At 41.7% G+C, this 21,398-nt stretch overlaps 1 protein-coding gene across 43 annotated transcripts in view; it reads left to right on the top strand.

Annotated features, from left to right (window-relative positions):
* The window catches only part of LOC129621202 (uncharacterized), a 488,210-nt gene that overhangs the window by 263,598 nt on the left and 203,214 nt on the right, over positions 1-21,398 (top strand). For 6 of the 43 annotated variants that reach the window (XR_008699138.1, XR_008699137.1, XR_008699139.1 and 3 more), the window contains one exon: positions 15,415-15,502. The exons of the other annotated variants lie outside the window; for them this stretch is intronic. The gene's annotated coding sequence lies outside the window, so the exon portion shown is untranslated. The remainder of the gene's footprint in view (positions 1-15,414; positions 15,503-21,398) is intronic. 43 annotated transcript variants of the gene reach the window in all.

Below are 21,398 nucleotides of genomic sequence, written 5' to 3'. Positions count from 1 at the left end.
TTATCAAGGGCTTCCATTTAATCCTGGCTGGATTTAACTCATCTTTGTGATGACATGGAGTGGATGTAAGTGTGTAGCCTGGCTCAAGGTAGGAACCTTATCTTCTGCATCAAAAACTGAACAGGAAGAATTGAAAGCTCAGGGCCAAAGTTTAATGCTTGGGCTCAGGCTCAATCTATGAATAACGCTGGATTTGTGTCCACATTTTGCCAGAGAAATTCAATGCTTTTTCAGTAATTGCCAAAAAAACAAGCTCACAATTTAGGGTTTGTCAAAGTGCCCCTGCCCTGCTCTACCTCTTCAGAAAGGTCTTCCTAGGTACTTGTTTGAAATAGGTCCCATCTTGTTGGCCTGAAGTTATCACATAGGTATTATGGCAAGATTATATTGTCCTTCAGGAAATTTATTTACTTCTTTTTTTTTTAAATTTATTTAATTTTATTTTATTTTTAAACTTTACATAATTGTATTAGTTTTGCCAAATATCAAAATGAATCCGCCACAGGTATACATGTGTTCCCCATCCTGAACCCTCCTCCCTCCTCCCTCCCCATTCCATCCCTCTGGGTCGTCCCAGTGCACCAGCCCCAAGCATCCAGTTTCGTGCATCATTTTATTCTGTTAGAAGTAAATAAAAGGAAATTTATTTACTTCTAACAGAATAAAATGAAACATACATCCAGTGCCTGAAGGCATCCACTTAGCAGGTAACCACTGCAATGAAAATTAATCTCTACCTTTAGCAACATTGGACTATAAAGGAAATGGCAAGAACAATGCCTCTGAAGGCTGCCAGACCAAAAGGATGAGTCTTGTTCATTGTGAAAAGAGCATCCTCCCTGTCTGGATGTCTGTTTTGATTAGGAATCATAGATTTTTCTTCTGTGAACTGTGATCTGGTTATTAAATCATTTCCGTCCTGAACCTTTGGCCTAGGCCAGCTGTGAGGAGGCATACCTCTGCCAGTGGCTAAGCCTGCTCCTACCCTGGCCATGAGCACCTGTTCTAAAGCACTGCAAGCACACTTCTGATGCCCATTTCTGAACCTGTGGCTGTCTGGCATGTGGATGGTGAAGAACAGAGAAAACCCTCCTCTCAGCTGCTTCCAGCAGGGCTGGTTCTGACTCGTTTAATCTTTGGCTCATGGAAGAAGGACGCTTCATGAGTCTAGCAGAGCCTTTCCATGTGAGCATGACCCGAGCTGGTCATGGATCCTGGTTTGCTCTGTGCTGTTCACTGGAGGGGTTTCCTGTGTTGTGAGAGTCAGAGAAGCCCATGTGGACCCTAACACATGGGAGCTACAAAAAGGCCGCACATGCATTATCTTTCTATATATTTCTTTCAGACCAGTCTGTGTGCCTCTCCGGGCCACACTTCTGATCCAGAATCCCAATAACCTCCTGTTGGCCTCTCAGAGACCTGAGGGTTTCTCATGCTGTTTCCTCTACCTGAAACAGTCTTTGCTAGCTACTTTTCTCTTGGTTGGATCCTTCTTTTCCTTCAGGTCTCAGTTTCTTCTGAAAGGCTTTCTCTTCAAAGCCACCACACAGCGTTGGTAATTTTCCTATCAGGGCTCTATGCTCATTTTCTTTGAAACTTTTATCGTGGTTAGTTATGATGCATGTGTTTACTGGTTCACTGCCTTTCTCTCCGGATAGAAAATATACTACCAAATCTCTATTTATTCATTGCTTTCCATCTAGCACTTAGTATATGGTAGGCTGTCAATAAAAAAAATGTTGATTGGATGGGCTAGTGTTGGTCCCAGAAGATGGAGAGAACCCTACTTTAGTTTTTCCGGAAAAGTTTAGGAAAGAGCTTTGCTTTTTTTCCCCTTGGCAGATTAGGAGAGTAGAGAGTAGAGTTAGCAAAAGAGGGAATAGAAAGATACTTCCATCAAGACTTTCATTGTTGTCCAAGAAAAATATTAGGAGGCTAAGCTAACACTTCTGTGCCCAGACATGCCTGCCCCCAGCAGTCACCTTGCCAACATTTCTCACTCTGCCTGGCTGTGCTGATGCCAGAGCCCCTGTCTCCCTGTATGGGTAACTCTCAGAGTTGACTAGAGAATTGTTGGCGCCTCACTTACCCCCTGGCCTCTTCACAGCAAGGATTAATCATTCCTGAGAGACTTATTTATGTGCTTGATTGGTTTTGATAATTCTTGTGCCTTCAGCAGGGGCAGGCCCTTTGCACAGAGCTCATGGAGGGCCAAGTTGCTTTCCTGTCATGTAACCTAAGTTGTTCTCAGTAACATCAATTCAGGTCCTTTAAGTTCCATTCAGCCCAATCCAATCTTTTCTGAGCTCCTACTGTGGAGATAAATGGTGGTTGATGGTGGTGGTTCCCTGAGCCATGTTAAGGGTATCTTTCAACAGGTGGCAGCGAGCTTGGCTGGTCTCCCTGGGAACCTCTGGTTGCTACTGCACAGTTCTGTAGATCCCAGGGTGTTCCAGGAAGGGAGAGTGGTGCTCAGATAGTTTGTTCACCTGCAACTTCCAGAGGGGCCAATTAGGACACCACCCAAGTGATCATCTGAGCCAAATAGACTCGTGAATTTTTTTCTGTATTTTTAAATTTATTTTCTAATTGGAATAAAATTGCTTTATAATGTTGTGTTGGTTTCTGCAGTAGAGTAACACAAATAAGCCATAATTATATATATATCTGGAGAAGGCAATGGCACCCCACTCCAGTACTCTTGCCTGGAAAATCCCATGGATGGAGGAGCCTGGAGGCTGCAGTCCATGGGGTCGCTAAGAGTCGGACGCAACTGAGTGACTTCACTTTCACTTTTCACTTTCATGCATTGGAGAAGGAAATGGCAACCCACTCCAGTGTTCTTGCCTGGAGAATCCCAGGGACGGGGGAGCCTGATGGGCTGCCGTCTATAGGGTCACACAGAGTCAGACACGACTGAAGTGACTTAGCAGTAGCAGCATACATATATCACCTAGAGCCAGACATCCTGGAATGTGAAGTTAAGTGGGCCTTAGAAAGCATCACTACGAAAAGCTAGTGGAGATGATGGAATTCCAGTTGAGCTATTTCAAATCCTGGAAGATGATGCTGTGAAAGTGCTGCACTCAATATGCCAGCAAATTTGGAAAACTCAGCAGTGGCCACAGGACTGGAAAAGATCAGTTTTCATTCCATTCTCAAAGAAAGGCAATGCCAAAGAATGCTCAAACTACCACACAATTGCACTCATCTCACACGCTAGTAAAGTAATGCTCAAAATTCTCCAAGCCAGGCTTCAGCAATACGTGAACCATGAACTTCCTGATGTTCAAGCTGGATTTAGGAAAGGCAGAGGAAACAGAGATCAAATTGCCAACATCTGCTGGATCATCGAAAAAGGAAGAGAGTTCCAGAAAAACATCTATTTCTGCTTTCTTGACTATGCCAAAGCCTTTGACTGTGTGGATCACAACAAACTGTGGAAAATTCTGAAAGAGATGGGAATACCAGACAACTTGACCTGCCTCTTGAGAAACCTATATGCAGTTCAGGAAGCAACAGTTAGAACTGGACATGGAACAACAGATTCGTTCCAAATAGGAAAAGGAGTACGTCAAGGCTGTACATTGTCACCCTGCTTATTTAACTTATATGCAGAGTACATCATGAGAAACGCTGGGCTAGAAGAAGCACAAGCCGAAATCAAGATTGCCGGGAGAAATCTCAATAACCTCAGATATGCAAATGACACCACCCTTATGGCAGAAAGTGAAGAGGAACTAAAGAGCCTCTTGATGAAAGTGAAAGAGGAGAGTGAAAAAGTTGGCTTAAAACTCAACATTCAGAAAACGAAGATCATGATATCTGGTCCCATCACTTCATGGAAATTAGATGGGGAAATAGTGGAAACAGTGTCAGACTTTATTTTGGGGGGCTCCAAAATCACTGCAGATGGTGATTGCAGCCAGGAAATTAAAAGACACTTACTCCTTGGAAGGAAAGTTATGACCAATCTAGATAGCATATTGAAAAGCAGAGACATTACTTTGCCAACAAAGGTCCATCTAGTCAAGGCTATGGTTTTTCCAGTGGTCATGTATGGATGTGAGAGTTGGACTGTGAAGAAAGCTGAGGGTTGAAGAATTGATGCTTTTGAACTGTGGTGTTGGAGGAGACTCTTGAGAGTCCCTTGGACTGCAAGGAGACCCAACCAGTCCATTCTAAAGGAGATCAGTCCTGGGTGTTCTTTGGAAGCACTGATGCTAAAGCTGAAACTCCAGTACTTTGGCCACCTCATGTGAAGGGTTGACTCACTGGAAAAGACCCTGAAGCTGGGAGGGATTGGGGGCAAGAGGAGAAGGGGATGACAGAGGATGAGATGGCTGGATGGCATCACTGACTCGATGGACATGAGTTTGGGTGAACTCTGGGAGTTGGTGATGGACAGGGAGGCCTGACGTACTGCAATTCATGGGGTCACAAAGAGTCAGACACGACTGAGTGACTGAACTGTACTGCATTGAATACATATATCACCTCCTTCTTGACTCTCCCTCTCCTCCTGCTATCCCACCTCTCTATGTTATCACACAGCACCATGTTGGGCTCCCTGTGTTACATAGCAACTTCTCAGTCAGTTCAGTTCAGTTGCTCAGTTGTGTCCAACTCTTTGCGACCCCACAGACTGCAGCATGCCAGGCCTCCCTGTCTGTTACCATATCCTGGAGCTTGCTTAAAATCATGTCCATGGAATCATTGATGCCATCCAACCATCTCATCCTCTGTTGTCCCCTTCTCCTGCCTTCAATCTTTCCCAGCATCAAGGTCTTTACCAATGAATCCGTTCTTCACATCAGGTGGCCAAAGTATTGGAGCTTCAGCTTCAGCATCAGTCCTTTCAATGAATATTCAGGACTGATTTCCTTTAAGATTGCCTGTTTGGATCTCCTTGCAGTCCAAGGGACTCTCAAGAGTCTTCTCTATCACCACAGTTCAAAAGCATCAGTTCTTCACGCTCAGCTTTCTTTATGGTCCGACTCTCACATCCAAACATGACTACTGGAAAAACCATAGCTTTGAATATATGGACCTTTGTTGGCAAAGTAATGTCTTTGCTTTTTAATATGCTGTCTAAGTTGGTCATAGCTTTTATCTATGGAGCAAGCGTCTTTTAATTTCATGGCTGCAGGCATTATCTTCAGTGATTTTGGAGCCCAAGAAAATAGTCAGTCACTATTTCCATTTTTTCTCCGTCTATTTGCCATGAAGTGATGGGACTGATGCTATGATTTTAGTTTTCTGAATGTTGAGTTTTAAGCCAGATTTTTCACTCTCCTATTTCACATTCATCAAGAGGCTCTTTAGTTCTTCTTCACTTTCTGCCATAAGGGTGGTGTCATCTGCATATCTGACATTATTGATATTTCTCCTGGGAATCTTGATTCCAGCTTGTGATTTATCCAGCCTGGAATTTCACATGATGTACTATACAAATAAGTTAAATAAGCAGAGTGACAGTATACACCCTTGGCATACTCCTTCCTGAATTTGGAACCAGTGTTGTTCCATGTCCACTTCTAACTGTTGCTTCTTGACCTGTGTATGGATTTCTCAGGAGGCGGTAAGGTGGTCTGGTATTCCTATCACTTCAAGAATTTTCCATAGAGTTGTGATCCACAGAGTCAAAAGCTTTAGCATAGCCAGTAAAGCAGAAGTGGATGTTTTTCAGGAATTCTCTTGCTTTTTCTATAATCCAACAGTTGTTGGCAATTTGATCTCTGGTTCCTCTGCCTTTTCTAAATCCAGCTTGAACATCTGGAAGTTCATGGTTCACGTACTGTTGAAGCCTGGCTTGGAGAATTTTGAGCATTACTTTGCTAGTGTGTGAGATGAGTGCAATTGTGTGGTAGTTTGAGCATTCTTTGGCATTGCCTTTCTTTGGAATTGGAATGGAAACTGACCTTTTCCAGTCCTGTGACCCCTGCCGAGTTTTCCAAATTTGCTGACCTATTGAATGCATCACCTTAACAGTGTCATCTTTCAGTACTTGAAATAGCTCAGCTGGAATTCCATCACCTCCACTAGCTTTGTTCATAGTGATGCTTTCTAAGGCCCTCTTGACTTTGCATTCTGGTGTATCTGGCTCTAGGTGAGTGATAACACCATCATGGTTATCTCGGTCATTAAGATCTTTTTTTCATAGTTCTGTGTATTCTTGCCACCTCTTCTTAATATCTTCTGCGTCTACTAGGTCCATACCATTTCTGTCTTTTATTGTGCCCATCTTTGCATGAAATATTTCCTTGGTATCTCTAATTTTCTTGAAGAGATTTTTCATCTTTCCCATTCTATTGTTTTCCTATATTTCTTGCACTGATTACTGAGGAAGGCTTTCTTATCTCTCCTTGCTATTCTTTGGAAATCTGCACTCAGGTATATCTTTCCTTTTCTCCTTTGCTTTTAGCTTCTCTCTCTCTCTTTTTTCTCAGCTATTTGTAAGGTCTCTTCAGACAACCATTTGCCTTTTGGCATTTCTTTTTCTTGCGGATGGTCTTGATCACCACCCCCTGTACAATGTCACAAACCTCTGTCCATAGTTCTTCAGGCACTCTATCAGATCTGTTTTACACATGATAATGTATTATGTCAATGCTACTTTCTCAGTTCATCCCACTCTTTCCTTCCTACACTGTGTCCACAGGCCCATTCTCTACATCTGCATCTCCATTCCTTCCCTGCTGAAACTTTTTAATATACCTTTCTTCCTCACTTCTCTCAATTCTTGTCTCCAGTTCAGTTTTTCTTTTTTCTTCTCTGCCTTCTTTGTAAGGGTGCACGTGTGCACAGTCAGGATTATCAGTCCCCACATGGCCTTTGGGTTTCCTGGTGAGATCTGTCCCAAGTCAGTGATGCTGCCTCAGTGCCATACTCATATTTTCTTTATTTCAGTTCATTTTCAAGGGATTATTTGTTATAAGTTTACTGTGATTTCTTTCAAAAGACTTAACTGATACCTTATATGGGCCAGATACTCTGAGCCTTGCCTTCAAAATTATTCATACTGAATTGAAGAAGACAGATGCTTAAATAAGTAAATATAGAGCAAAGTCTCATTGTTGCTGCTTTTCATATATGTATATATATGTGTATCTGTACATACAACAATGTTCTATGGGGGCTGCTGTCAGACCCTGAAAATGCCCAAGATCTTGAGTTACATGGTTCTTTCTATTATATTTCTAACTGGTAAAAAAATGTTTTTTATTTGGCTACACTGGGTCTTAGTTGTGGCTTGTGGTAGCTTTGTTGCGGCATGTGGGATTTCATTCCCTGACCAGGGTTCAAACCTGGGCCACTTGGATTGGGAGTATGGAGTCTTAGCTGCTGGACCTCTGGGGAAGTCCCTGACTTGTAGGAATTTAACTATTTACATTAGGGCTTACAAATTGTCTACACAACTCAGGTAGAATATGTAAATGAAATGTTATAGGGCTTTGGTGTGTTGGAGAGAGCAGGCCCAGTTGAAGGAGGTCAGTGGCAATTCTGAGTGACTGGATTATTGCTACTCAGGAATGAGGAATCACTCTTACTGGGATCTTTTGCTTGTTCAAGAGACCATGGAAAGTCAGATTTCTCATGTGACATTTCCCAAAATTTGTATCATGCTAGTGGCTCATCCAAACCACACCCCTGCCACATTTGAATGAATATAGTCACCAATTCATAAAACTGATTTGTCCCAGGCATGCAGACTTCTTTATGAACAATTTTAGCTCAACTGGAAACTACATGGGCTGTTGTTATGGGCTTTCAGCCACCACATGTCAGTTCATCTCCTGTGATCCTGATGGCCTTTGGTCCTTAGCTGTCACATGTCACTGTCTATGCTCTGATGATCCATTATGCTCTGGAAGATCCATCTGACATGTTACTATTCACATGATGGAGGCCTCAGAGAATGCCTCCTAACATCATTCGGAGTCCTGTTGTTGTTTTGCACACCCTGGGTTGCTTTGGTTTCCATTTTCTCTTTTGTTCCTTATGTTGAATTCTGCCTTCAGTGAATTCTGCTGTAGGATCTCCTTTTTCTCATTTTTTCTCTCTTCTGACCTCCTGGCAGAGGCTGGTTAGTTGTTTATGAAAACTGTTTCTTCTTCTTCCTGGGCACTTGGTGAGATTGCACTTCCCAGCCTTTCTTGTGACTGACCAGTGGAGTTTTTATGGACTGACCCCAGATACGTCCTGTGTCAAGCATTCTCCCCATTCCACCCCCTGCCCCTCCCTTTCTTCATCCAGAGGCTCGATGCAGATAACCATGACAACCGTAAAAGCCAAGTGTTGAATATAGCAGGGCCACAAAATAGAAGAATCTCGGATCCTTGTACCAATACTTTGGTGGTGTGGGGGAGGCTTCCTGATGCTCAGGAACTTCTGTTTTCTACTTTGGATGAGTGAGAAATTAGCTGCTCCTGCATTTGGGTCATGATCTGTCTAGGGGGACATTATCTGTTTGGGGGTGTTTTAGTGACTCTCAGATGTCTGCTGGATTACAAGCAGTATAAATTTAAAGATACTGCTCTGTTTATCTTTTCTTAGCTGGATTCCTAGAACCTGCACATAGAGGTAGACACAGCAGAGGTGCTTAGGCAATGCTTCAGGAATGAAAAAAAGGGAAGGGGAGAAGAGGGGAGGGACTGGTGCCATGCAAGCAATCATACATGGTTGCTTTAGTCCTAAGACTAAATCAGTGCTGGGCCCCACATTGAGCATCTGAGTTAAGGGAACCCTTTCTGTCCCCTTCCTTGGAGGATTGCTGTCATAGATCACCCAAAGGATAATGTTGTTGAATTAAGTGCATTAAAAAGTAGCTTGCCAGATCCTCAGACTATGTAGGACTTTCCTAGGAGAAGCACCTGAAGAGGTAAATGTGGTGAAACTGGGGCAAGAAATGCAAAAAGAAAAGCAGATCTATTCAATGTTGTGGAAGTATTTCCAGCAGCCAGTTGCTCTGTGCTTATCTGTATTGGGGTCACGTGCCCACAGGGAACATTACCTGCCCTGGGGATGTTTATCTTGACTTGTTTTACTGGGAAGGTGAGGTGAGGTAGGAGGCCAGAGGAGTAGAGGATCTTAGAAGCCACCTATCAGAGAGAGTTTTAAAGTCATATCTGACTTTTAACAAATTGCATAGAAAGTGAGCAGATTGTGTAGAAGGAAAGGGGAAACCCCTCTTGTACGAGCTGTGTCATTGTGGTGTTGAGCAAATTTGTATTTCTGCAATCTCAAGCGGGTGTCGACAAAACCCTTCTAACTGGGGGACAAAAACTGCTTCCTCCGTGCCTTTTTGAGTTGCCCCATAGTTTTTATGCACCCCCCATCATTACACACAAGTTGCAGAGCTGCAAGGTTGGGCAGTGACCTTGTCACCCTTTCAAGTCCTGCTCAGCATTGCACAATTACAGTGTAATAGAGAGCATCTGTGTCAGGGTCTGCTGGGAGCCTTCCTGTTGGGTTGAGCTTCAGACAGCTCTTTAGATGTCCTTTTCAACTAGTAACATTTAAAGTGTACAAACGAGCATCTGAAGTTATTTTCACTTGAATTACTTTTAGAGACTGTTTTTTGTTGCTGTTTTTAAGAATCAAGTTTAAAAAAAAAGTACCTATTCCCACCATTACTTCATGCCAAAACACTTCAGACTTGTCAGAGTAATCTACAGTTGGGCACAGACCAAGCTTAAAAATGTTGAGCCCAAAGGGGGAAAAAAAAGGTTTTGTGAGCGTTATGAGCAGATGGAGAGAGGCTTTATTTTTAATTAGGGGCTGATTGAGGATGGAAATCTGCATGTAATCTGAACTGCTGCATGCCTCCTGGTGGACACTCCACTGGGAAACAATATGAACCTCTGTTGGAGCTTTATCTGAACTGCAACACTGTTTTCCATACCTCAGTTGTCCAGGTAACCATAAAATCAGAGGCAAGGACTTAACTTTAAGGGAGTTCTTAGCTCTAGGGCAGGGAAACTGTCTCCAGCTCGAGTGGGTATAAAGAGGTGGGGAGGAAGAGAGACAATGAATGTTGCAAACTGGAATGCTTTTTTCCCTCAGAACTAAATGCTTGTTTCTAGATCTGGAGCAAGTACCCAGAATTCTTCTTTCTCTTCCTTCTGCCTAATGGACGAATCTTTGCTCAGGGCATTCTCCTAGTTCCCTGGTCATCTTACAGCGTCTCAGAGGACCAGTTAGGCATTTACACTAAAAAAGGCTACTCCTCCCCTCCGAAGCAACAAGCTACACTTGGTAGCTATTGTCATAAATGTGTGCAAACTTATTTGCTTTTCTGTCTTGAAAGTTCACATCATTTCTTAACCCACTTTGTAAGGCCAGAGCCAAAAATGTACTTTGCCTCATCAGATATGGGCTTTGCCTGCCTGGTCCTGACTCTTCTGTGTATCAATATTTCTTGGCAAAGGTACTTCCATTACACACTGCAGCCTGGGACTGAAGATAAAAGTGCCCTGACACTTAGCAATTATGGATGAACAAAGTCTAACAGAGGAGACTAGATCAGTGATTTAGGGGTTGGGATGAGGATGATAAATGTACAGTTGTGCTTTGCTCAAATCTAATCCTCCTGTCTACACTTTTCTCTTTTCGAAATGAGTTCTCTCTAAATAACATGGGATGTGGGAAGAGAGAATGATAAGACATCATTTGAGAGAAATCCATCAGTGTGCAGACAAACCTTGAGAAGGATTAAAAAGGATAATTTCTGGCTCATTGTAAATTAATTAAACAGTTTTCTTCTTTTAAGAGTTTGGGAAACATTTGTAACTGAATCCAATCTAATTCTTTCTCGAAGATCGGAGAAGAAATTCAGTCTGAGTTCTGGAAGGAGGGTGTCCTTTCTGTTGCGGAAGGAGGTGAATAGGAAGACAGCCTTGGATGCAGTGCAGGGAAGGAGAAGGGGAGAGGTGTGAAGCCTCCAAAAGAAAATCTAGACTCAACCTACTTTAAAAAATGACTTGTGAAAGTTTTTTTTTTTTTTTTAATTCTTATTTTGTTACTTACTGTCAGTGGTCTGAGGCCAATTAACTTATGGTAGGTAGCATTAAAAAAAAAAAAAAGGTAGGTTTAAAAAAGGTATAACAGAAAAAAATAAAACCTTGGGAAGGAGAGGAGAACTGTGATCACATTCATCCATTAACCATTTCTTTGTTTATGAAATTGAAACCAATTCTCATATTGTTGTTCTCTTTGCCCAACTTAAAAATAATGATCAGTCCTTGTGGTATCTGGGAAAGGTGAATCTAAAAGATATATTCCAGATGTAAAATTCAGATTGTCTTGGCAGGTAATTCAACCAAAGGCATTTATTCTCCCTGGTTTTCCAAGCCACTCTCCTGGAAGGACACACCTGAGAGGAGGCAGATGCAAAGCAGGCAGTCAGAGGAATAAGAAAACCCAGGCTGCCCTTTTGAAAGAGAGGGGGAAAAAAAGAGTCTTGTTTGGGCATCTATAATGGCAGCTGTACCCAAAGAGGGAATTTCAGGAAGACTGAGGTAAGAAGTGAAGAGAGTATTTTCATGTGGGATTGTACCTCAGGAGCAAAGCGGATGTATCTTTTTGGATTTGGGGTTATAACATGGGTGATATTCAAATATCAAACCAGAATTTTATGGATCAAAGCCACATTCTGATGCATTAACCAGATAATTAAATATTTTAAACAGTGAAAGTAAGGGCTATTATTTTCACCTATTAGTCAGTCCACAATGTTTACTAACCTAGTAATGTTTAGAGACTGGGCAGTCAGTGGGCTAGAGAAATTTAGATTTCAGCTTTGAATACCACTTTCTGCTTCTTTATAATCTAGTCAAGTCTTTCAAGTCTTCTTTGAATGTTCCCTTCATAATCTGGACATTTTTGCTTTACTGCTCCTTGCATTTATTATGCTTACTAAGAGCAACTCACTTTAGTAAGAGTTTGTCCTAGCGCATAGAGGAAAAAAAAATGAGATCAAAGAAGAGATCCTTGTCTGCAGGCTGGCACCTGGGACTCTTGTAACCAACAAACTGAACCTAAGTTTGGAACTTGAGGCTAAAGATGGCTGTAAGAATGAGAGTCAGTATTAATTGGGTATTTATTACGTGATTAGTGTTAAGTGTGTTACCTATTGGGGTAGTTTTATGTGCCAGCTTGACTGGGCTAAGGGATATTCGTATAGCGGATAAAACATCATTCCTGGGTTTTTCACTGATGGTGTTTCTGGAAATGATTAGTATTTGAGTCAGTGGATTGAGTAAATGTGATTCACCCTCACCAGTGTGGGTGGGTATCATTCCATCCATTGAGGATGCAAACAGAACAAAAAAGTGGAGGAGGGACAAATTCTCTCTTCTCGGGCTGGGTAGTCCATCTCCTCCTGCCCTTGGACATGCGAGTTCCTAGTTCTTGAGCTTTTGACTGTTAAAAGCTGGTTCTCAGGCCTTCAGGCTGGGACTGAATTATACCACCTGCTTTCCTAGTTTACCAGCTTGCAGACATGTGTTGTGGCACATCTTGGTTTGCATAATCACATGCGCCAATTCCCATAATAAATCCCCTTCATACATGTCTGTATATGCTATTAGTTCTGTTCCTCTGGGAATACACATGTACTCTCTCTAGTAATCCTCAAAGCAGCCCCATAGATAGAACCATTATTATTTCTAGTTTACATATGGGAAAAGGGAGCCCTAAAGGGCTTGGCAATTTGCATGTAGATATACTGTTGACAAGTAGCAGGGCTGGGATTAGAATCCTCTGTCTCACTTTAGAACTTAAACTGGACTCTGGTGTGTGAAATTACTTCTACTTTTATGATGACTGATTTAGAAGACACCATTTGCCCATAAGACATATTCAGATATATCCTCTAAACTGGAGATTGAGTTCTGTGTCAAAGTTCAGTCACTCAGGTTAGAGAATGTTAAACTACTGACATAACCCCTTCTTGAAGAAACTCTAAAGGCAAGTGAGAATCAAATAAAATACTGGCACCAGAATGAGTCCCAGTTGACAGCTTCACCTTTGTTTCTCCTAAGAATGTGCCTCAGTTTAATTTACTTCTACAAATATTAATTAAAAAAATACGTATACAGTCCAATACTATGATAAGTAATTCAGTAATAGTGTTAACGAAAGCAAGTTAATAAAAGCAATACATGCTTGAAACAGGTAAATATAGGAGATCACATTTGAGTCAAAATAAACAATATAATTCACTTAGCTCCCCAAACAATTTTGTGTTAAAATGTCCCACAGAAGGAGTTTCTTTGGTTTCTGGGTGATCTGATAAAGGGATATTTTTTAAGTATCTGGCTTGAATAGTTGCTTTCGCCCACCTGTTGGTCTGCACATCACAGGCCTATGAGCCCTGTACTTGCAAGCTTCAAGACTGAAGAAAGAGCCTGGAGGTGGTGACAGAGACATTAATGGTTTAATGGATAGAAGGCTCTTACATGTCTGAAGCAAAGTACTGGAGTGACACCCCACAGTGTGCATTGGATGGTGGGGCCAGACATGGTGGCAGTCTTGACTCCTTAGGTCGAGGTGAAATGGAAGGGGTAAATTGATGTCAGGGTGGCTCATCAGCTACCAGGGAAACTAGCAGAGAAGCATGTTGGTCACTGCCCTTTGGATAAGAACAATCACTATCTGGGCCTGGGGAAAGTATGTAGGAAGGTCAGTCTTATGAGTGGGGTGTAAATGAAGCAGGTACTGGTCAAACAGGGAGCAAGAGAACAGCCATCTTGGCTGGTCTGAACATATACCACCACTGAGTTCACCCAAGAGGGAACTAGCTGAACCATTCTCTGAGCGTCATACTTGTTACTCAGTAAATATGAGCCCTTAAAAGGATAACTCTTAGGTCAGTTTAAGGACATTGCTGAATGGCTCCATTGAATCAGATAAATTAACAAAGGGCTGAGGGGTTTTGAACCTTCCAAGAAAGAAGTATAACCACTGGAATTTATAGAACATATTTGTTTCTGCTGCCTTTATTAAAATAACATTTGATGAAGATTTTTAAAGCTTAAACTTTTACTCTTGATTTAAAACAAAAAACAAAAAACCTTATTAACAAACCACACTTTGTGAAGTGACACTTGAAATGTTTCTGGATTATCCTTTAGATCACAGGGCTTCCCTGGTAGCTCAGTTGGTAAAGAATCCACCTGCAATGCAGGAGACCCTGGTTCAGTTCCTGGTTAGGGAAGATCTGCTGGAGGAGGGATAGGCTACCTACTCCAGTATTCTTGGGCTTCCCTTGTGGCTCAGCTGGTAAAGAATCTGCCTGTGATGTGGGAGATCTGGGTTCAATTCCTGGGTTGAGAAGATCCCCTGGAGAAAAGAAAGGCTACCCACTCCAGTATTCTGGCCTGGAGAATTCCATGGACTGTATAGTCCATGGGGTCACAAAGAGTCTGACACAACTGAGTGGCTTTCGCTTTAGATCATCATCTGCCTGTTTAAATATACAGTCCCTAAAATTCTTCGATTGAATTTATCAGAAATAGAACCCACCCTTCATTTTGGAATCAGTGTCAGTCTGCAGGGGCTGTTATGAAGGCATTCGACTTTTTTTTGTTGTTGTTGAAGCCTCTGTGGGTTGTGATAAGGTATCATTTGGATGGTGAGTTCTGTGTGTGAAGGAGAATGGACTCTGAATTCAGACCCAGTTGCTAGCGAAGCAGACTTGTGCAGGTACAGCGTGCTAAATTGTGCTAAATTCAAGGGGGGATGTATTAACAAGTACAAGAACTGACAAGGATGGTTCTTTTTATATTGTGATCATGATCATTTAAGGGAGAAAACTCAATGCAGGAGGAATGCCTATTTGTTAAAGAAATTTGTGTAGACATGATATGTGATATGGATTTTCCATCCTGTGCTTCTGTTTACTCATCACAATCAAGTGACTGAATTCTAGAACCTTCTTTAGTTATAAATGAGCTTGTTTGGAATAAAATTTGAGCACTATTTATGAGCAATACTATCTCCTGCAAGTGGCCATTATTTCTGAGTTTTTTGTAAATTGAATATCAGTCAGAGTTTACTCTTGCCTTTTAAGGAGAGGTCTAAAAGATTCAGCCTTTGATTGTCATTTTATGAGAAAAGTTTTCTGTTATTATATCTCTTGAAAGTGAAAGTGAAGTCGCTCAGTCGTGTCCAACTCTTTGCAATCCCATAGACTGTAGCCTACCAGGCTCCTCTGTCCATGGGATTTTCCAGGCAAGAGTACTGGAGTGGGCTGCCGTTGCCTTCTCCAGAGGATCTTTCCGACTCAGGGATCGAACCCGGGTCTCCCGCATTGCAGGCAGATGCTTTACCGTCTGAGCCATCTCTTACTGATCAATAAATGGGCCCAGGACATGCAACTCTTAAAGGTTCACCTCTACTTTTTACCCTCAGATTGCCCTGAGCCCTTGAGTGGAGAATTTTTCAAGGAAGGAGACAGCTTGAGGCCTGGAATGGTTTCCCTGCGATGTTTCTGGAAAGGGTAAAACAACAACAGAAAAGCCAGTGTGTGAAATAATATCTTTTCAACTTAATTATTGTAATAAAAATAAAATGGATCTAATTTATGGAGGTCCTCCTAACTTTCCCATATTTTATGTACATTCTCTCTCAACGTAACAATTTCTGTAAGGTAGTTGGTGTTATTATGATTTCATGGATAAGGAGGCAAAATCTTCTTAAAATTAGATAAGTTGTCTAAGACCACAGTTAGTCTGCCTGCAGAGCCTTTTCCTAGTCTGAGGATATTGCTTGTAACCACAGACCTGCTATTCATTGAAAATAGTCATTTGGACACACACACACACACAGTCTCTCTTGAGTTTAACAGCATGTTCCCAACATGATAACTATGGCACATGTCACATATTCCTATTACACCAGATAAGTTCTAGTGTGACACCCTATAATCTGGGTGGAGAAGTACTGTTTGTAGGTAGAGATCAGGATGCAGAAACTCCCTACTAAGAGCAAAGAGCAGAAGGAAGCCCATTGGATTGGAATAGAAAACATTGCACAGTACCTAGTCATCTCATGGTTGTAAAGGAGCTGATCAAACTCAGTGCAAAAAAGCAGGACGTACCATCATAAGCATCCAAAGCGTTCTCTTTTTCTCTCTGAGATAGTCAGTTATTTACTCTACTCAGGTTGCAAATGTATATCACTATGAGTAAAACCAGGCTGCTCAAAGGAGCAAAGGTACATCCTCTGTTATTAATACCAATCCAGGCAGTACAGAGTGGCCACTGTGTGTACTCTTGAGTTATATGAAAAATAGATTCAAGGGATTAGATCTGATAGACAGAGTGCCTGAAGAACTATGGATTGAGGTTTGTAACATTGTACAGGAGACAGGGATCAAGACCATCCTGGAGAGAAAGAAATGCAAAAAAGCAAAATGGCTGTCTGAAGATGCCTTACAAATAGCTGTGAAAAGAAGAGAAGCAAAAAGCAAAGAAGAAAAGGAAAGATATACCCATTTGAATACAGAGTTCCAAAGAATAGCAAGGAGACATAAGAAAGCCTTCCTCAGTGATCAATGCAAAGAAATAGAGGACAACAATAGAATGGGAAAGACTAGAGATCTCTTCAAGAAAATTAAGAGATACCAAGGGGACATTTCATGCAAAGATGGGCTCAATAAAGGAAATGGTATGGACCTAACAAAAGCAGAAAATATTAAGAAGAGGTGGCAAGAATATACAGAACTGTACAAAGAAGATCTTCATAACCCAGATAATCATGATGGTATGAATACTCATCTAGAGCCAGACGTCCTGGAAAGTGAAGTCAAGTGGGCCTTAGGAAGTCCACTTGAACAAAGCCCATTAAAAACAAAGCTAGTGGAGGTGATGGAATTCCAGTGGAGCTATTTCAAATCCTAAAAGATGATGCTGTGAAGTGCTGCACTCAATATGCCGGCAAATTTGGAAACTCAGCAGTGGCCAAAGGACTGGAAAAGGTCAGTTTTCATTCCAATCCCAAAGAAAGGCAATGCCAAAGAATGCTCAAGCTACTGCACAGTTGCACTCGTCTCACATGCTAGTAAAGTAAAGCTCAAAATTCTCCAAACCAGACTCCAAGAGTACATGAACCGTGAATTTCTGGATGTTCAAGCTGGATTTAGAAAAGGCAGAGGAACCAGAGATCAAATTGCCAACATCCATTGAATCATCAAAAAAGCAAGAGAGTTCCAGAAAAAAATATATTTGTGCTTTATTGACTATGCCAAAGCCTTTGACTGTGTGGATCACAACAAACTGTGGAAAATTCTGAAAGAGATGGGAATACCAGACCACCTGATCTGCCTCTTGAGAAACCTATATGCAGGTCAGGAAGCAACAGTTAGAACTGGACATGTGACAACAGACTGGTTCCAAATAGGGAAAAGAGTACATCAAGGCTGTATATTGTCACCCTGCTTACTTAACTTATATGCAGAGTACATCATGAAATGCCAGAGTACACCCAGAGAAATGCTGGGCTGGATGAAACACAAGCTGGAATCAAGATTGCTGGGAGAAATATCAATAACCTTAGATATGTAGATGACACCACCCTTATGGCAGAAAGTGAAGAAGAACTAAAGAGCCTCTTAATGAAAGTGCAAGAGAAGAGTGAAAAAGTTGGCTTAAAGTTCAACATTCAGAAAACAAAGATCATGGCATCTGGTCCCATCACTCCATGGCAAATAGATGGGGAAACAGTGGAAACAGTGTCAGACTTTATTTTTTTTTTGGGCCCCAGGATCACTGCAGATGGTGCCTGCAGCCATGAAATTAAAAGACACTTACTCCTTGGAAGGAAAGTTATGACCAACCTAGATAGCATATTCAAAAGCAGAGACATTGCTTTGCCAACAAAGGTCCATCTAGCCAAAGCTATGGTTTTTCCAGTGGTCATGTATGGATATGAGTTGGACTGTGAATAAACCTGAGTGCCGAAGAATTGATGCTTTTGAACTGGTGTTGGAGAAGACTCTTGAGAGTCCCTTGGACTGCAAGGAGATCCAACCAGTCCATCCTAAGGGAAATTAGTCCTGAATATTCATTGGAAGGACTGATGTTGAAGCTACAACTCTAATACTTTGGCCACCTGATGTGAAGAACTAAGTCACTGAAAAAGACTCTGATGCTGGGAGGGATTGGGGGCAGGAGGACAAGGGGATGACAGAGGATGAGATGGTTGGATGGCATCACTGGCTCAATGGACATAAGTTTGAGTAAACTTCGGAAGTTGGTGATGGACAGGGAGGCCTGTCATGCTGCAGTCCTTGGGGTCACAAAGAGTTGGACACGACTGAGCAACTGAACTGAACTGAGTTATATGAGATAAAAACAAGTTTAGGTTTTGTCTGTGGTGAGGAAAAGGGATCTAGTGAATATTCCTTTATCTCTTATCCGTTTAGGCAAGATTATGTTTCTCTGCACATCAGGCTGCTGTAGTGTGTTGTAATTTATGTAGATCAGCTTTTCAAATTTCTCAGATGATTGCATCTTTTCCATTCCAGTTGCCTTTTTATATATAGCCCAATACTCCTTCCATCAGCTCTTCAATCAACTGTTCTGTTGACATGTACCTAAATGTCTTCCTCACAGGGCAAAGGCAGCTAGCTTTCTGTTATCTTCTAGAAGATTAGACAAAAGAACAGAGGGAGCCAGATCCCATTGCGAGAGACAGCAGCTGGATTAGTGCTTTTCACAGGGAAGGACCTGGGGTCAGAGCTGTGAAGCTGTCAGAGTGTAACCTCACATCACAGTGCAGGGGCTCTGCTATGCTGTGGGAAATCCCAGGAGCCCTGCTGGAGGTGGATGAGTCACTGGGAGCCTATTTCTGCTGCTGGAGTCCTGATCTGTCAGGAAGTTGGTTGTCACGCAGACACGTTCCTAAGTGTCCATCGATGACTGAGCCCCACAGAGGACTCTGCCCTAAGTTCCTGTCACACAAGCCAAAAATAAGCTGAGGAACCATATCACAAACTATGTGAAAAATGCTTCAGAGAAAGCATTTGCATTTTTTGTTAGTAAGTTGAACTAGAACCCAATCTCTGGCTTAGCTTTGACCCCAGCTGAATTCCTTGCTTCAGGGTTTCAGTGTCTCTGGCTTGATTACAGGAGAGAGAGATCATTAGAAGTTATCTTAGCAATGAGGGGTTCTGTATTTGCTTACACTGTATAGTCTGTCAAAGTAGAAAACAAAACTGTGTATATTTTGGATTTCCCATCTATTCTTTCTCAGTGATCTGATATAAAGTGCATTTAAGAGTATTGTCCTTGGACTAGGGTTTAGTCTTAACCATCATTCTCAATACTCAAAGTAGCTAGAAGAGCATCTTCTTTTCCTTACTTGATCCACTTGATCAACGTTAGCTGGTGCTTCACTCAGAGCAGCGGTACCCCATGAGGCATGAGTTGAAGACATGCAGATTGACCTTGGTTTTCCATTGTTTTGATGTATTGACAGTTAATGAATGATTTTGTTGACGAATATGTAAATATTCACACTTTTGAATCCTACTGGTGTTCCTTTCCAAAACAGTTATGGAAGAAATTGAACCTCAGATAACAGTAACATTAGATCCATTGCATTTAGGGGGGAAAATGGCATAGGTTGTGCTGGGGTTGAGGATATTAAAAATAAATCAGCTGTGTCCCCACTTTCATAAAGATCATAGTCTACATCAGGTGGTATCATGTGAGTTGAATTTGTGGGTTGAGACATAAAAATAGTTAACCCTAGAACAAAGGAAGAAGCCACAAACTAGATAATGGATAACCAAGCTGGGGGTTGATTAGACTGGATGGAGAAAGATTTTGAAGATGACTGAGAGGTGACCAAGAGACTGAATTTTAAATAATAAATGGGGTCCCATCACATAAGGTGATGAAGTGAGAGGAAAGAATATGGACATAAGCACATAGAACATGCATAAAACCTTCAGAAAACTAGGAGCATTGAAGATTTACTAAGAACATGAGGTGTGACAGATGGAGATGGGACCAAAAACATCAGTGAGAACAAGATTCTGGCAGGGTTTCTATACCAGTACTTGGAATTTTTAAAAACATATATTTATTTCTTTGATCGTGTTGGGTCTTAGTTGTGATGCTCAGGGTCTTCGCTGTGCATTCAGGATCTTTTGTATCAGTGCATAGACTCTAGTTGTGGCCCTTGGACTCCAGAGTGTGCAGGCTCAGTAGTTATGGTTAGTGGGCTTAGTTGCTCTGTGGTATGTGGGATCTTAGTTCCCCAACCAGGAACGGAACCCATGTCCCTTGCCTTGCAAGGCAGATTCTTAACCATTGGACCACCAGGAAAGTTCCCAGTACTTGGAATTTTGAACTTCAACTTTGGATTTTAGGAAGGAAAATTTTGTGATACCAGCTGCAATTTCTATTGCTGACTTGCCGTCATCAATTTTAAGGTAAAAAAAGACTAGAGCATGCATCTGGTCCCACCTTTCACTTTTCTCACATCTGAATGGGATGTAGAAACTGTGGGAACTCATCACAAGAAAACATAAAAACAGCCTTTCTAATATGATTTCCTACTCACTTATTTTCCTATCCCTAAAAAATATAAGCCAACTTTACTTCATTTGATAATACTGAGGCACTAACCAAAATTGATATTGACAACACTAGAGTGTACAGGCAGCAGGTGACCTCTATCTTCTCATTTTTTGGTTTCTTCCAACTTCACCACTGTACTATAAAAAGAAGTTGAGAGGCCACTTGATGCCAGGGGTAAAACTGCTCTAGGTGGAGACAGAACGGAAATGCAAAACAGGGCTCAACATTTCCCCCTCCCCAGGAAAATGCAGACAAAATTGTTTCCTTAAGACCTTTGATCTAAAGAGGGGCCACAAGGCCCGCCATGTGTCCTTGCCCTGGTGCAGGGGAAAGAGCTCAAGGCCTGGAGTTGAGGCTGGTGTCCTGATATAGTTTTTCACATTGAAATGTGTAAACTTGGGCAAGTCTTTTGGTTTTTTAGAATCTATGATGTTCTTGTATTTAAATTGCGTGGAACACTAAGTACTCTACTATATAAGTTTGCCAGGGCTACCCTAACAAAACAACATAGGCTAGGTGGTTTGAACAGCAAAATTTTAGTTTTTCTCACTTCTGGAGGCTAGAAGTCCAAGATCAAAGTGTTGACAGGTTTGCAGATGGTCACTTTATCATTGTATCCTCATTTGGTCACATCACTCTGTCTGTGTCTCTGTCCTAATCTTCTCTTCTTATAAGGACACTAGTCATATTGAATTGAAGTCCACCCCAATGACCTCATTTAACATTACTCCTTTAAGGACCCTGTCTCCAAATATAGTCACATTCTGAGGTACTGGGTATGAGGATAACACGTGAATTTTAGGGGGA

This window comes from Bubalus kerabau, chromosome 10 (assembly GCF_029407905.1).
Source record: "Bubalus kerabau isolate K-KA32 ecotype Philippines breed swamp buffalo chromosome 10, PCC_UOA_SB_1v2, whole genome shotgun sequence".
Taxonomy (NCBI): domain Eukaryota; kingdom Metazoa; phylum Chordata; class Mammalia; order Artiodactyla; family Bovidae; genus Bubalus; species Bubalus kerabau.
The sequence above is the reverse complement of the archived record's forward strand: the minus strand, read 5'-3'. Positions and strand labels throughout refer to the sequence as shown.